Genomic DNA, 18,138 nt, shown 5'->3' with positions numbered 1-18,138 from the left:
TGGGATGTTATTGCTGTTAATTCTTTGTCTTCTGAGTTGCAATATTATACTGTTTTTGATTCAGAAGATCTATATTTAAATTCATCAAATGATTCAGATTTATTTTGCTTCCAGCAATATGGACATTACTTTCTACACAAAACCAGTGCTCAGCAACCCTCTTTTAATTATACACAATGGGAACATTGTCCAACATCATCTAAAGTGAGTTCCATTACACAGAAACATAAATTTACTTATTTTACTGGTTATGATCTATCCGACCCAGCATCTTAATATTTCAAATTGAATAGCTCTACCTTGAGCAAATATATGCTTACACAGACTAAATTGATTATTCATCAACCTTTATAGCAGATCTGTCCCTGAAAGGGTACGATTTGTGGAAGGACACTGTTGACTTAAAGTCAATTTGGGGCACAAAAGTTTGGCAAGTGCAGGGGAGTGCGTCCTTGCAATGTGCGTGTTTAATTCAGTCGCAACTAAAAATGTTAAATTAGATGGTTCAACAAACTATTTCAGTTAGCCACTCCTAAAAAATACTCCCTCAATTCCGTCTCTGGCTCAATATGAGATGTGGTATACACACACCAACTACACAGTTGAAGATTTAACTTGTATGATACAAAATGGCACTTTTAATTCTTCTATGATAAATCTAGCACTGATGCTTATCATTTACATTTTATAAATGCTGCTGAGGGGTTTACCCAAAATAGACCTGATCCTCGTTACTCTCACTCACATACGGTTACCGCTTATTCAGTAGATAAATTATGTCAACAATAGATAGTTGAAGCATTCCACACTATCTTCTGTAAAGCACCATCTTTCCCTTTTGTCAGGTGACATTGATCTTTCTGATTTTCTTTAGGACCAAAATCCCCTTGAATTAAACATTTTGCTTATGCAGCATATAATGAACTTTGAAAACGATTGCAAATGGAAGCAGCACTACCCTTATGTCAAATTGATCAAGAACATTTGGACAAAGCTCTTGCTGTGGTTGATAACAGAATAAACACACTGTCTTGTATATATACACCTAGAAAATATTGTGTCATCTGTTATTGATATTGTTTAGAATGAAGCATCTACCTTGTATCATGGTCAAAGTCAACTATGTTCTGTTATGCAATTTAGTTGGACCTTACAAACAATTAAGAATGATAGACTGCCATGGGATTACCTTAATGCTTCTCACTGTTTTTACAGTTCAATTTTACACATAAGCAAAAAATGATGTCTATGAAAGAAGCAACCAACACTTTGTTACACATTGAGAAACTAGAACAGATATCATTTACTGTAGCAGAAACAGATTCTGCAGTATGTTTAATACATGGTGTTATTTCATAACCCATCTTACTTGTGTGAAACACTATCCTGTAGGTAGATATGAACCACTGGGGAGTTGTTTCTTCCACAAATTATGGTTGTTACCATTTGCATTCCATTGTCAACGTGCAGAAAAGGAGGTTTTCCTTACAGGGGAGGATTCTGATTCTACAGTCGATCACTACATTGGGTGAATGCAAGTAAAACTTCATGAAGCCTGCAACGTTTCAGCACCTAATTTGGCTTGTTTTTTTTAAAGGAACCTCGGTTCCTGCTAATATTTCAACTCTCACTTTGCTTTCTAATTTGAGTTATCTCATTCTCAACAATCAGAACTGCTGCGATTTATGGGCAGGCATCCAGTACATAGTAACAGTTTCACAATGAGTCAATTGCTGCAGCAATGTCCTATTCCCCCAACACAGGAGTGTAGATAGTTCAATATGGTCTTCCAATCTGACTTTGAAAACAGACTTCAATAAGCTAAGCAGACTCAAAGCACTATTGTTTCAAAACTAAGTGGTTCTCACGTCAGCTTGTGAGACCTTTGGGTTGCAGGTGCTGAGGACATCCAGTGAAATTCAGTCTTTGCTGAACACAAATCTCCTACTATACTTTGGGGAATTAATTCACCAAATCTTTAATACGTCTGATACGTCAGGCCTATCCCACTTTTTTAAAGTTGAGGGTTACAACATTGTCACATCATTTCAGACTATATTTATAATACCTGCTTTTATTCATTCCATTTTTCCAGCATATTCAGAGGGTTTCGCCTGCTGCTCCTCCTGGTTTGTGGCATTCTGGTACTTCTATTGCTGTTCCGCAATGGCTACTCGGTCTGTGGTACTGCCCAGCCAGGCACAGTTGCAGCAGTACTGTGATCGGATGTGGCAGCTTTTTTAGTTTAATGCTTTTGTAAGCTCTTGACATCGAATATTGTCTGACCTTCCATTATGCTTACTTTACCTGCGTGCAACCTGTGTTTTGTGGCATCCGGTGCCCTTTTCAATGGACACTGGACGTCTTCCTGTCCACTACAACACCCGCAGCCCTGGATTATGAATGTGGATGGGTCCATTGATACCCATATACAGGGCTGTTCCATGGGTATTCGTCTTGTGTACGATTCTTTATTGGGGCCGGCGCCCGAAGTGAGACCCTGCTCCCATGCACAGCACCTCTTAGGTCTGAGTTTCACCAAAATTGACACAGTTTGCACTGGAATTCTCCTTGTGGGCTCTGGATATGAGGAGCATGTCTGTTCCTTTGATTTACATAATTGCATGGCATCACTTTTTAGTCTGGAAGTATCTGAGGCCTCATTGGAACTCATGGCACATCACTTGTCACACAATGTTTTTGGCCTGGATGATGCGCTTTATTTGGATAGTAATTTGCATACCAAACATATCTTTTCCTCTTTACCTTCCTATTGTAGTCCCGATTTGGCACTTTGTGTTGAATTTGTCCTTTGAGGGAGACGCTTTGGTTCTGTTTACTAGTGACTTCCCTATTAGTCCAGGGCTAATGTCCTGACCAAGGGTAGAATGTTATGTGGCCCATGGGGACATTTTCTCTTCCCTAAGTTAGCATGAGCATGCTGTAGACTGCATACTGCTTTGCACATGTTACTACACAAGCTTATTTTGCAAATGTCTCTTTTGATACTTTAACAAGACAACCTACTGCTGTGTTCACGCTTTACAGTTTCCTTGGATCCATGACCTAACCGTGACCAGCGCCAGGGACCCTGGCCCACAAACCCACCAGTGTTACAGCTCCTTGGTCCTCCACGCACTTAACACCGGCCAGGACAACAACTGCAAGTCCTCTTTTCCTATTGACACCCACAGGCCATTCACCTGCCACCACTGTTGCCTCTCCACCTTCACTGGGACCCAGGACCCACCCCAACCTACTCACCACAACTCCACCTTACCCCAAACACTACAATGCATCCTCCTCAATGTCCACTCCCTCCACAGACAATCTGCAAAAATCTGGGACCTCCTCAACAGCACCTCTTCCGATGTCGACTTCCTTACAGAAACCTGGATGAACGCCACCTCATGACCCGACATCATGATCACCATCACTGAAGGATACAAGATTACCTGGAAGAACCATTCCAACAGCCCTGGAGGAGACATCGCCATCACACACAAATCCAAGCTCCGACTGACCTCCCACACTGACGGACCCAAAGATCTGATGGAACACCTGCACTTTAAGATATAAACTAACCCGACCACCACCCTCCGAGGCATCCTCATCTACAGATCCCCAGACCCTCCATACCTTTCACCGACAATATCACTGACATCATCACCGTGCAAACCATCACCTCCACAGAATATACCCTGCTAGCAGACCTCAACTTCCACCTCGACAACATCCAAGACCCCAACTCATCCTCCCTCCTGGACAACCTCCTCAATATCAGATTCAAACAGATAATACCAAAAGCCACGCATTCAACAAGACACACCCTCGACCCCATATTCACAGCAGGAAATGCCATCACCTTCAGCCACACCTCAGAACTCCCATGGACAGACCATTGTTGCATCTATTTCACCTTTAAAACTAATAGCCACCCACAAACGTCCACTCCCTCTCCAGCATAGCAATTGGAACAAGAACTCCAACGACCAGCTCACCGCCTCCCTCACCTGCTCTGCTCCCATCACCACGGACGACGAACTAACAACCGCTGCCGGAGCCCTGCACAATTGGATGACCGACTATGCCAAAACCATTGTGCCCTTAAGAAGGCCACTAACCCTCAGGCCAAGAGAGCCAGCTTGTTCTCTGTTGAACTTCGAAAATTGAGATGAACCTTCAGTCGCCTCGAAAAGACATGGAGGAACTCCAAAACCTCTTCAGGTTTCACACACGGCGTTCAAGATGTTAAAAGTTTTATCTCCAGCTCTTTGAATTAGAGCCCTCACACGGACCCTCTAATTTCCATCTAATTTCTGGCAGTTTTTAGGAGTTATCTCGTGAGATTAGCTTGCAAAATACGCTCCTTATACGTACAGTCCTAAGACGGACCTATGGACCTTTATTGAGACATCGGTAGTCCTCAAGAGTCCTTCCTTTACTCTTGTTTGAAAAGCTGCAACTGTTGCAAACTTGCTTTGTTTTTCTATCTTGGCTGGTTCATACATCATCATTGATCATCGACTTTAAGTCCTATATAGCAGAGTGGACCAATCCTTATGTGCTGATCAACTGGGTAGGCTCTCTACGGTTTAGCGGGTGACCCATCTTGGACCTCCATAATCCTACTGTTCAGGTCCTCAGATCCTTCCGTCCTTTTTTTAACTTGGGCAAGTTACTTGAGAGAATCTATCGTATTATACCCGCATTGTGGTTACAAAGTCTGAATTTTCTAGAAGCTAGAGTATCTATCATAACTATCGAGGTCTCATGTCTTATGTACTTGTCTTCCTGATGAAGGCGTACAGCCGAAACGCGCGTAGGATTTAGAATTTCCAGAGCCATGACAGAAATGAATGTCCCTCACATAAAACAAAAAGATAATTTGTATATGTTTATATCAACATTTAATTATTTGAAACACTTGCATGAACCAAGATTTGCACTGTTGACACTGTGGGAAGAAAAAGATTTATAACGCAGAGTTTGGATGCATGAGAGTAAACAGAATTCAAATGTGTAAATACAGTGCATTTTTGATTGTAGCGTACATAAACTTCTTTGTATGTTCTTTTAAAATTGTACAGGAATATAACTGTCTATATAAATAATATAAAATAATAATAGAAACTATTTTTGATTCCCTAATTACACAGGGTTTATGTACATTATATCATGTATGCTGTTTAGGTCCATAATTATTCTTTATTTTCCTAATTTGTTTTGTTCACATTCAATTAATACACCATGATTTAGAAAATTGTGTCAGGGGTACCCTTATCTTTACAAACACAAATATTCAAAACCTATACAGACCTCAAAAACTTCAAAGCAGCCACCGCCGCCCACCACAAGCTCATCAGGTACACCAGGAATAAAGTGTTCCAGGGCAGAATCTCTGCCCACGCACACAACAGCAAGGAACTCTTCAGCATCATCAAAGAGTTCGGCCAACCAAACAGTGAGACAGCCAACAACCCTACCCTCCCAGGACCTTGGCGACAGACACAGCTCCTTCTTCTGCCACAAAATCAAGAACATCTATGACAACTTTGATGATGACAACCTACATGAGGGACCTACACTCACCTCCCCTTACACCACACAACCTATGTTAGACAGCTAGACCATCCTCACCATCAAGCACACCCTGAAGGCTAGGAGGCTGTATTCCTCTGGAGCATAGGAAGACCATCACCCAAGCCCTCATCAGCAGAATACTGGCCTACGGTAACATACTTTATGCCAGGATTAACAAGAACCTGACCCGCAAATTCCAAAATGTCCAGAACGCTGTTATCAGACTAGTCCTCAATCTACTTCACCACTGCCACATCTCCCAAAACCTGCTGACACTACATTTGAACCCTGTCAAGAAGTGAATCACTTATAAGCTTCTCACCCACGCCCAAAAAGCCCTCCAGAAGGGTGAACCCCCTACCTGAACCACGCCTCTTGTTCCAAACACCCCAATGATCGCTCTGCTCAGCCCAGCTCTCTCTTGCGACAGTGTCAATCATCAAGAAGACTAGAACAGGAGGTTGATCTTTCTACTTCCTCATGACCAAGGCATGGAACACCCTTCCACTCCACCTCCGGCAGACACAAACACTCTCCAAGTTCATGAAGGAACTCAAGACCTGGCTCTTCAACAAATCACCGTGAACTTCCAGGAGCTGTGCCCTCCACACCCCCTCAGTGCCGTGAGTACCTTTTTGGTGAGTGGTTGTGCATTACCAACCCTCTGATTGATTAGTTGATGGGATTTAGTCTGAAAATTGTTAACATGGTCGAAAAACAATGCCTCTTGTTATTCTGTTCTGGTCAGGCCCTAGCATCTACACAAAACATAAAGATGCAGCTGTTATTTGGGAATATGTACTTTTTCATGTCTCTGTCAGATATTATTGTGGACAAGTACAAGAGTGGGAGCAAAAGGGTGTGTCTTGCAATCACTATTCATGAGAGAGTTGGGAGTGTTGTATTCTGGGGTGTCTAATCACTTGTTCATCTGTGAGTGAGTAGGAGAGAAAGTGAGGCACTATAGCTAGTTGGTCCTGGCTCATTGGTACTAAGCTGGTAGGATGACTCAGTCCCTATATACTAAGGTCCCATAATGGGTGGAGTGGTGTGGCTCACTGGTTAGAGGTGGCAGACAGGGAAAGCAGAGGTCGGCCCGGGACCAGGGTTCGATTCCCGGTGCGGCAGGGTCTTGGGCCATGGTCAGCGGACTCCATAATTCTCACCTTGGTGCCTACTCCAACCATGGGTCCCATGCTCTGCAAGGTCAACTCTGTCTCCCCACTGAGTGTAAAGACACCAGGTCTGATAGGACCGGTGCCTTTACCAATCCCAAGGATACGTGACACCCTGCAATAGAACGACAAAGTTCAATCCAGACTCCAACTTCTCAGGAAGCAAGGACCCATTGAGGTACTTTGAGACCCCTGAGACCTACTTCGTGAGTGGCCCAGCTGTCCTGAAATCATCCCCCCAAATATCTTGCCCGTGATCAGGAATTCTGCTTTTGTACACAGAACCCAGCTGACCAACCTACTCTGCACCCAGCCTACCCGGCCTGGGTCCTGGTGAACCGGCTGAGCTCCCGTGCACCAGATGCCCTTGTGACCTGAGCCCCTATTTTGGAGCTTTCCGAATTGCCTTCAAGTCTCCCATTGAAACATACTTCTACGTGGCCTTCTTTCATTGTTGTGCGCTAGCTCCCAATACCTGCAGCCCAACACCTGCAGCACCCTGTTCCTAGCTGAATCTGAGACTCTCCTGATGAACCACTGGACGCCTCCTGAACTTTGGTGGGTTACAACTCCGAATCCAGAAGGTGAACCTCTAGAACTCGCTGTGCTTTTTTCTATATATTTTTACAATTTTCTCCCCAAGAGATACATTGCGAGCAATTGCACACACCTGAACTATTCTCTGAACTTTAAGAAATTAGAAGAAATTAAGTACTAACCTGTGAATGAAGTTCTTATTTTTGCAAATTGGCCTAGATGTATTCTTTGAGTGTGTGTCTCATTTCATATCGCCTTTGTGAGTAGAACAAATGCTAAGCACTACCCTCTGATGAGCCTAACTGTTTGCCCACACAACCACAAATAGAACATTAGTATTATCTTTTTTTGCCTCCATGTAACAGTCTTGGATTCGCTGGACTCTGCACAATGTACTTCTTTTCAGTGCATTATATAGAGAGCCAGCTTCCTACATGCTGTCACTGAAATAATCATTATGATGCAGCTCAATCTTATCTTCATTATCCTCTAGAACTCTGTAATCACAACTGGGTGAGTAATTCTGAAGTAGTCATCATTGAGTGGACTGCCCTTTTAGATAAATGGGCTAATTCAGGACTTTTACACGTAGATGCCAGGAATATCTATCTGTCATGATATTTAGCCAGGGCCACTGGAATTATGAGTCAGGAGAGGGGCAAATTATGCGTCTGGGTTGAGTAATTTGTGCAGAAAGCAAATGCAAATTGTGTGGCATAGAAAGCACATTTTGTAATAGTATTAATGGTAACACTCTCTGGGCATTGGTTGCACCTCATTAGTACCAGTTTAACACTCAAAAAACAAGAATAAGCAAAAGAAAGGTGACCAGTACAGCTTTGCATAGGGATTTCCACTGCACAGAAACTTGTGATGTCATATTTTTTGTAACTTTTCAACCATTTGAGCTAGAACAAACATTTTTTTGGATAAAATCTGCAGATTGTTTGGCAGATGCTGGATTGGGTGGCAAATGCAGCACATCTATAATTGTGTGAAAACCGCAGCAGCTGCACAATCACATAATTCCAGTGGGCCTGCTTTTCGACTGTTGCGGCATTTTAGGCAAAAACATGTTATATTCCAGGATTGTAGGTTCTCCTTTCAATTTTTTTCTCTCCGCTAAAAATACCAACTTACAAATAACTGTTTGAAAACAAACCAGGGCTGGTGGAAAGTGACACATATGTTGTGGATGTGCTTATCAGCAATGCATTGACATACCTTTTCTTTCCTGCCTGACCCATCAGATTTCTGAACTCTGGACTGACCCAGGTGATAATGAACACACTTCCAAGCTTTTCTTCTGCTTCCGGTGTGAAGGGCAGGTATATCATGGGTAGCCGTATCAGGCAGTCTCTGGTGGATAGGGAAATGGTTGAGATCAATGCAAGTGCAAGACAACGGCCTGCTGATAAAGACCTATGTGCAGACCCAACAGAGACCTAAACCATGGATACCTTCTGCCTGGCTGCAGTGGCCTTAGTAATATGTCCCCGCATCCTACCAAAGAGAATGTCATATACAAAGAATGGTTGGGAGAAAGGCTCACCTTCAAACCACACTTTCAGAAGGATGACTTTTTGACTGCCACTTTTGTCAACAAACAATTTTAACCCGTGCGGCCGTTTCTGATCGCGGGTGGAATGCCGTCGGCCAATGGCCGACGGCAGCACTGGGAAGGTAGCGCTGCCGTCGGCCATTGGCCGACGGCAGCGCTTAAGGGGTTAACATCGGCCCCATTCATCGTAATATCTGCTCCAGCATTTCAAGTGAAGAGAAGGTGTTTACCCCATATGTGCTAGCTTTTCTGAAATAAATGTAATCCCTTAGTACCCACTGTGTTCTCAGGATGTTTTACAATGAGGATCTCCCATAGGTGCCTCTGGTGTCGACATACTTGGATTGGTTTGCACTAATGACTGAAATGCAGTTTATCATGGCTGTCTACCAGTGTGTAGAAGCATGCCTCAATTGCACCACAGGCATTATGAGGACATGACAGAGTGAATTTGGGCCCTGCTGACATACTGGACGTACTCGGGTTCATAAGGGGTGCTTTTCAGTGGAAAGCACTCAAAAACTAGCAAAGGACCCAGAGGCCTCTAGCCCTGCATAGGAACCATTGAACATATCTGTTCAAAGAAAGGGCAGCTAGTGACTACTATCTGAAAGGCAGATATAGAGCACAGTGCCTGCCAAAGTTAAAATCAAAGGGCCTTGCATGCACTGAGTGGTTTTCACTGACTACTATGCAAACACAGATATAAAGTGCAGTGTATTCAGTTTGAGTTTGAGTTTGAGTTTGAGTTTAAAAGTACTTTTAAAGCGCACGTATACCAGCGGTTTCTTGGCGCTATAACTAACTGGATCCGGGCTGACAGGCTGGGAGGGCTAAGGGAAATTAATCAAAAGATTTTGTAAACAGATGAGTCTTGAGGTGTTTACGAAATTGTGAATAGAGGGTGATGGTGCGAAGGTCAATGGGGAGAGAGTTCCAGAAGATAGGGGCAAGAGTGGCAAATTTAGAGCCTCCCCACTTCTTTCTCCGGTAGCGTGGGATGGTGAGGAGGGACTGGGAAGATGAACGAAGTTCCCTGGTGGGAACATATGGAACAATCTCGGAGGAGATAAACGCTGGTGCCAGGCCAAGGCGGGCCAGAAAAGTGATGGAGGCGAGCTTGAATTGAATTCTGGCTCGCACAGGGAGCCAGTGTAGGGATTTCAGAAGGGGGGTAGAATGATGGAATTTTGGGAGTTTGAAGGCCAGGCGGGCCGCCTGGTTTTGAATCTGTTGCAGGCGGCGCAAGCTGTATGCAGGAATGCCGGCATACAGAGCGTTACCATAATCCAGGCGGGACACCACCATGGCCAGGATGATAAGTTTGAGAGCAGAAAAGGTAAAGAAACGGGACACCCTGCGTATAGTGCGCAGTGACAGAAAAGAGGAAGACACCACAGAGCTAACCTGGGAGTGAAGGGTAAGTTGGGAGTTGAGTTTCATGCCTAAGGTTTTGACGGAGGGGGAGGGTGCAGGAGAGGGGCCAAGAGAGGGAGGCCAGAAGAGGGAGGACCAGGGGCTGGATGAACCACCCGTCAACACGAGCTCGGTCTTGTCGGGGTTAAGTTTGAGATGATTGTGGTTCATCCAGTCCCTGATGTGGAGCATGACAGATTGAAAGTTCAGCGCAGAAGAGGGGGAAGAGGAGAGATTGAAAACAAGCTGGAGGTCATCCGCATAATTAAATACAATGACCTCCATCTGTTGGAGAGAAAAGATTAGAGGGGCAATATACAGATTAAACAAAAGGGGGGAAAGGGAAGAGCCTTGAGGGACCCCGCACTGAACTTTCCGGAAGTCCGTGGTGAATTCGCCCAGGCGAACAGCCTGGGTACGGTCGCTCAGGAAGGAGGACAACCAGACCAGGGAAGTCCCCCCGATCCCCGCCGCCTTGATACGGGAAAGTAAGATGGTGTGGTCCACCGTATCAAAGGCGGCTGAGAGATCGAGGAGCACAAGGGCCTGGTGCTGATTGGTGTCCATACCCTCCCTGAGGTTGTCCAGGACCGAGATGACAACGGACTCCGTAGAGTGTGCGGGCGGAAACCAGCTTGGCGAGGGGCAAGAGCTCCGTGCTTCTCCACAAAGGAGCTCAGAGCGCAGGTGACATGGCGCTCGAGCACCTTGGCCAGAAATGGTAAGAGGGAGATGGGGCGGAAATTGGCCGGGACAGAGGGATCTGCCCCAGGTTTTTTCAAAATAGGCACAATAACCGGTGACTTCAAGGGGTAGGGAACCACGCCTTGAGCAAGAGAGCTGTTAAGGAGGTGAAGGGGGGGATCTGGGCAAGAAACAAAGATATGGCGGAGAATGTGAGCCGGACAGGGGTCAAGTGGGAAGCCAGATTTGACCAGGGGCACCAGGGAGGTCAAAGATTCCAGGGTGATAAGGGGGAGGGAGGTGAGTTCACCCGTGGGGGGGGGGGCCTAGGGGGTCGACGAAGGAGGCAGAGGGGGGAGGGATATTGGCCTTAATGGTGGCAATTTTGTGAATAAAGTAATTGTTAAGGGAGAGGCAGAGTTCGTCGGACGGGGCGGGTTTAAGGGTGGTTCTGTCCGAGAACGCCAGGTTGTTGACAATGGTGAAAATCTCCTTAGACTGGTTTTCCGCGGCTAGAATTTTGGAGGAGAAATAAGATGTTTTGGCCTCCAAGATTTCTTTTTTATACTGGGTAAGGGTGTTAGGGCCAGATGTAGGTAAGTAACATTTACCGAATCTTAATTACCGAAAATTACCGAATTTTACCGATTCGGTAATTAAGATTCGGTAAATGTGAGGGGTTGGTATGTAGGGAATCCAGATGTTCCCTTTTACCGAATCGGTAAAATTCGGTATTTACCGATTCGGTAAATACCGAATCGGTAAAGCCTATTGATTCCTATGGGCTTCAAAGCCCATAGAAATCAATAGGCTTTACCGATTCGGTATTTACCGAATCGGTAAATACCGAATTTCACAAGGGTGCAGGGGGTGTCACTTTGACACCCCCTGGCACCCCCTAAACAGGATTGGGTGCCATGTGGCAGGCATACAAGCCCTAGGGGCAGGTCTGCCTGTCATATGGCACAGATGTGCATGCACACATGTGCATGCACACCAGAATCGGTATTTTACCATCAAATAATATTTGATGGTAAAATACCGATTCTGTAATGCTTGTGGGACTCAGAAGAGTCCCACCTACATATCAATTTTACCGAATCGGAAAAAATACCGATTCGGTATTTTACAGAATCGGTAAATTTACCGATCGGTAAATTTACCGATTCTGTAAAATACAGGGCCCTACATCTCAAATTGCATTTACCGGTCGGTAACGGCCGAATTCGGCCGTTACCGACCGGTAAATGCCTACCTACATCTGGCCCTTAGTGTACTCCAGTTTTAGAGTGGGGCAATAGTTTCTCCTCCATGCCCGCTCAGCGCGGCGTACTTTTAGTTTGGTGGCCTTGAGCTCTTTATTGAACCACCGATTGGCATCCTTGTCACGTACAGAAGTAATGCGCTTGAGCGGGGCAACGGAGTCGCGGCCAGAGGAGAGCCACTGGTCAATGGCATCAACCTGGGAGAGGGTGGAAAGGCCCTGAAGAGAAGGGAGGGAGGAGATAAGAAGGGAGGAAAGATTTTCCAGGTTAACTCGGCCCCAAGAGCGAACCCAGGTGTTTTTTGAGCGGGGGGGCTTAGCTGGGGGGTGAATAGGGAGGGAAAAAGAAATAAGATGGTGGTCAGACCAGGAACAGGGTGAAATAGAGAGAGTTTCCACAGGGCAGTTAAGGGACCAGATCTGGTCAAGCGTATGACCCTTGATATGGGTGGGAGAGTGAACGTGCGATATGAAGTTGAGGGATTGAAGGGTTTCAGAGAATTCCTTGAAGGATGGACATTCGGCGGGGTCGAGGGGCCAGAAATTAAAATCGCCAAGGAGCAGAATAGAGGAGTTGTTGACTGTGATGGTGGCCAGGACATCCAAGAAGTCAGGGAGAAACTGAAGGGGGGATTGAGGGGGACGGTAGGTAAGGAAACAAGTCAGGGGGGGAGAGGTGGAGACAGTGCGAATCACCAGGAATTCGGTGGTTGCAATGTTAGGTAGGGGTAGAATTTGAAAAAGAAGATCGGTACGAGCGATGACCGCCACGCCACCCCCGGCTCTGCCTGAAGGGCGATCCGCACTAAGGGCGTAATAAGTGGCCGGCAAGGTGGATAGTAGGGCGGGGAGGGAGTCATCGGCGAACCAGGTCTCGGTTAGGAAAAGAAGATCAGGGGCATGAAGGTCTAGCAGAACCGAGAGTTCATGCGCATGAGCAACAGCGGACCGGGTGTTGAGGTAGTAAGCCGTAAGGGCTTTGAAGGTGGAAGTAAGAGCAATGTTGCCGGAGGAAAGGGGGGGTGTACTGTGGGGGGTGGGGGGAGAGTGGGGGTGGTGGGGGTGAGACCCAGAGAGGAAATACGAGAACAAGTAGGGGCCGTGATGGGCCAGGGGCCCTGGAGGCTGCGTAGTCGGTCCGGGGTGTAGGTGGTGAGCGGGGCAGAGTGACGTGCCCCTAGTCCCGGCCGGTCGCGGACGGGCGCAGACGGGCTTGCCTTAGGCGCGCCTTCGGCGCGCAATCGTCGTGCCCGCTGCGCACGTCCGCTGCGCTTCCTACCAAGACACATAATTTATGCAGAATGATCAAAGCATTGGAGGGGGTGTGGCCAACCGAGGGGGCGTGTCTGGTGACGCACCTCGCTCTCGGGAATGGCGATCAAGGATAGTGGTGGTCGTTGCAGCGTGAGCCCGCTGTTCCAGAAAGTGTCAGGTAGGTTTTAAAAAGCACAGAATCACACCAAAAGTTTAAAATGCTAAAAATACGCTCTCCCGGCTTTCCGCCTCAGGAGTCCTATGTCAGTGTCAAGCCTCAGAGTCAGCGCGCACTATATAGGCATATGGCGAGGGGGCGTAGCCAACAGAGGGGGCGTGTCTGGTGACGCACCTCGCTCTCGGGAATGGCGATCAAGGATAGTGGTGGTCGTTGCAGCGTGAGCCCGCTGTTCCAGAAAGTGTCAGGTAGGTTTTAAAAAGCACAGAAACACACCAAAAGTTTAAAATGCTAAAAATACGCTCTCCCGGCTTTCCGCCTCAGGAGTCCTATGTCAGTGTCAAGCCTCAGAGTCAGCGCGCACTATATAGGCATATGGTGAGGGGGCGTGGCAAACCGAGGGGGCGTGTCTGGTGACGCACCTCGCTCTCGGGAATGGCGATCAAGGATAGTGGTGGTCGTTGCAGCGTGAGCCCGCTGTTCCAGAAAGTGTCAGGTAGGTTTTAAAAAGCACAGAATCACACCAAAAGTTTAAAATGCTAAAAATACGCTCTCCCGGCTTTCCGCCTCAGGAGTCCTATGTCAGTGTCAAGCCTCAGAGTCAGCGCGCACTATATAGGCATATGGCGAGGGGGCGTGGCCAACCGAGGGGGCGTGTCTGGTGACGCACCTCGCTCTCGGGAATGGCGATCAAGGATAGTGGTGGTCGTTGCAGCGTGAGCCCGCTGTTCCAGAAAGTGTCAGGTAGGTTTTAAAAAGCACAGAATCACACCAAAAGTTTAAAATGCTAAAAATACGCTCTCCCGGCTTTCCGCCTCAGGAGTCCTATGTCAGTGTCAAGCCTCAGAGTCAGCGCGCACTATATAGGCATATGGCGAGGGGGCGTGGCCAACCGAGGGGGCGTGTCTGGTGACGCACCTCGCTCTCGGGAATGGCGATCAAGGATAGTGGTGGTCGTTGCAGCGTGAGCCCGCTGTTCCAGAAAGTGTCAGGTAGGTTTTAAAAAGCACAGAATCACACCAAAAGTTTAAAATGCTAAAAATACGCTCTCCCGGCTTTCCGCCTCAGGAGTCCTATGTCAGTGTCAAGCCTCAGAGTCAGCGCGCACTATATAGGCATATGGCGAGGGGGCGTGGCCAACCGAGGGGGCGTGTCTGGTGACGCACCTCGCTCTCGGGAATGGCGATCAAGGATAGTGGTGGTCGTTGCAGCGTGAGCCCGCTGTTCCAGAAAGTGTCAGGTAGGTTTTAAAAAGCACAGAATCACACCAAAAGTTTAAAATGCTAAGAATATGCTCTCCCGGCTTTCCGCCTCAGGAGTCCTATGTCAGTGTCAAGCCTCAGAGTCAGCGCGCACTATATAGGCATATGGCGAGGGGGCGTGGCCAACCGAGGGGGCGTGTCTGGTGACGCACCTCGCTCTCGGGAATGGCGATCAAGGATAGTGGTGGTCGTTGCAGCGTGAGCCCGCTGTTCCAGAAAGTGTCAGGTAGGTTTTAAAAAGCACAGAATCACACCAAAAGTTTAAAATGCTAAAAATACGCTCTCCCGGCTTTCCGCCTCAGGAGTCCTATGTCAGTGTCAAGCCTCAGAGTCAGCGCGCACTATATAGGCATATGGCGAGGGGGCGTGGCCAACCGAGGGGGCGTGTCTGGTGACGCACCTCGCTCTCGGGAATGGCGATCAAGGATAGTGGTGGTCGTTGCAGCGTGAGCCCGCTGTTCCAGAAAGTGTCAGGTAGGTTTTAAAAAGCACAGAATCACACCAAAAGTTTAAAATGCTAAAAATACGCTCTCCCGGCTTTCCGCCTCAGGAGTCCTATGTCAGTGTCAAGCCTCAGAGTCAGCGCGCACTATATAGGCATATGGCGAGGGGGCATGGCCAACCGAGGGGGCGTGTCTGGTGACGCACCTCGCTCTCGGGAATGGCGATCAAGGATAGTGGTGGTCGTTGCAGCGTGAGCCCGCTGTTCCAGAAAGTGTCAGGTAGGTTTTAAAAAGCACAGAATCACACCAAAAGTTTAAAATGCTAAAAATACGCTCTCCCGGCTTTCCGCCTCAGGAGTCCTATGTCAGTGTCAAGCCTCAGAGTCAGCGCGCACTATATAGGCATATGGCGAGGGGGCGTGGCCAACCGAGGGGGCGTGTCTGGTGACGCACCTCGCTCTCGGGAATGGCGATCAAGGATAGTGGTGATCGTTGCAGCATGAGCCCGCTGTTCCAGAAAGTGTCAGGTAGGTTTTAAAAAGCACAGAATCACACCAAAAGTTTAAAATGCTAAAAATACGCTCTCCCGGCTTTCCGCCTCAGGAGTCCTATGTCAGTGTCAAGCCTCAGAGTCAGCGTGCACTATATAGGCATATGACGAGGGGGCGTGGCCAACCGAGGGGGCGTGTCTGGTGACACACCTCGCTCTCGGGAATGGCGATCAAGGATAGTGGTGGTCGTTGCAGCGTGAGCCCGCTGTTCCAGAAAGTGTCAGGTAGGTTTTAAAAAGCAGAGAATCACACCAAAAGTTTAAAATGCTAAAAATACGCTCTCCCGGCTTTCCGCCTCAGGAGTCCTATGTCAGTGTCAAGCCTCAGAGTCAGCGCGCACTATATAGGCATATGGCGAGGGGGCGTGGCCAACCGAGGGGGCGTGTCTGGTGACGCACCTCGCTCTCGGGAATGGCGATCAAGGATAGTGGTGGTCTTTGCAGCGTGAGCCCGCTGTTCCAGAAAGTGTCAGGTAGGTTTTAAAAAGCACAGAATCACACCAAAAGTTTAAAATGCTAAAAATACGCTCTCCCGGCTTTCCGCCTCAGGAGTCCTATGTCAGTGTCAAGCCTCAGAGTCAGCGCGCACTATATAGGCATATGGCGAGGGGGGGTGTACTGTGGGGGGTGGGGGGAGAGTGGGGGTGGTGGGGGTGAGACCCAGAGAGGAAATACGAGAACAAGTAGGGGCCGTGATGGGCCAGGGGCCCTGGAGGCTGCGTAGTCGGTCCGGGGTGTAGGTGGTGAGCGGGGCAGAGTGACGTGCCCCTAGTCCCGGCCGGTCGCGGACGGGCGCAGACGGGCTTGCCTTAGGCGCGCCTTCGGCGCGCAATCGTCGTGCCCGCTGCGCACGTCCGCTGCGCTTCCTACCAAGACACATAATTTATGCAGAATGATCAAAGCGTTGGAGGGGGTGTGGCCAACCGAGGGGGCGTGTCTGGTGACGCACCTCGCTCTCGGGAATGGCGATCAAGGATAGTGGTGGTCGTTGCAGCGTGAGCCCGCTGTTCCAGAAAGTGTCAGGTAGGTTTTAAAAAGCACAGAATCACACCAAAAGTTTAAAATGCTAAAAATACGCTCTCCCGGCTTTCCGCCTCAGGAGTCCTATGTCAGTGTCAAGCCTCAGAGTCAGCGCGCACTATATAGGCATATGGCGAGGGGGCGTAGCCAACAGAGGGGGTGTGTCTGGTGACGCACCTCGCTCTCGGGAATGGCGATCAAGGATAGTGGTGGTCGTTGCAGCGTGAGCCCGCTGTTCCAGAAAGTGTCAGGTAGGTTTTAAAAAGCACAGAATCACACCAAAAGTTTAAAATGCTAAGAATATGCTCTCCCGGCTTTCCGCCTCAGGAGTCCTATGTCAGTGTCAAGCCTCAGAGTCAGCGCGCACTATATAGGCATATGGCGAGGGGGCGTGGCCAACCGAGGGGGCGTGTCTGGTGACGCACCTCGCTCTCGGGAATGGCGATCAAGGATAGTGGTGGTCGTTGCAGCGTGAGCCCGCTGTTCCAGAAAGTGTCAGGTAGGTTTTAAAAAGCACAGAATCACACCAAAAGTTTAAAATGCTAAAAATACGCTCTCCCGGCTTTCCGCCTCAGGAGTCCTATGTCAGTGTCAAGCCTCAGAGTCAGCGCGCACTATATAGGCATATGGCGAGGGGGCGTGGCCAACCGAGGGGGCGTGTCTGGTGACGCACCTCGCTCTCGGGAATGGCGATCAAGGATAGTGGTGGTCGTTGCAGCGTGAGCCCGCTGTTCCAGAAAGTGTCAGGTAGGTTTTAAAAAGCACAGAATCACACCAAAAGTTTAAAATGCTAAAAATACGCTCTCCCGGCTTTCCGCCTCAGGAGTCCTATGTCAGTGTCAAGCCTCAGAGTCAGCGCGCACTATATAGGCATATGGCGAGGGGGCATGGCCAACCGAGGGGGCGTGTCTGGTGACGCACCTCGCTCTCGGGAATGGCGATCAAGGATAGTGGTGGTCGTTGCAGCGTGAGCCCGCTGTTCCAGAAAGTGTCAGGTAGGTTTTAAAAAGCACAGAATCACACCAAAAGTTTAAAATGCTAAAAATACGCTCTCCCGGCTTTCCGCCTCAGGAGTCCTATGTCAGTGTCAAGCCTCAGAGTCAGCGCGCACTATATAGGCATATGGCGAGGGGGCGTGGCCAACCGAGGGGGCGTGTCTGGTGACGCACCTCGCTCTCGGGAATGGCGATCAAGGATAGTGGTGATCGTTG

The sequence above is a fragment of the Lissotriton vulgaris genome, chromosome 3_1 (genome assembly GCF_964263255.1).
Source record: "Lissotriton vulgaris chromosome 3_1, aLisVul1.2, whole genome shotgun sequence".
NCBI lineage: Eukaryota > Metazoa > Chordata > Amphibia > Caudata > Salamandridae > Lissotriton > Lissotriton vulgaris.
The sequence above is the reverse complement of the archived record's forward strand: the minus strand, read 5'-3'. Positions refer to the sequence as shown.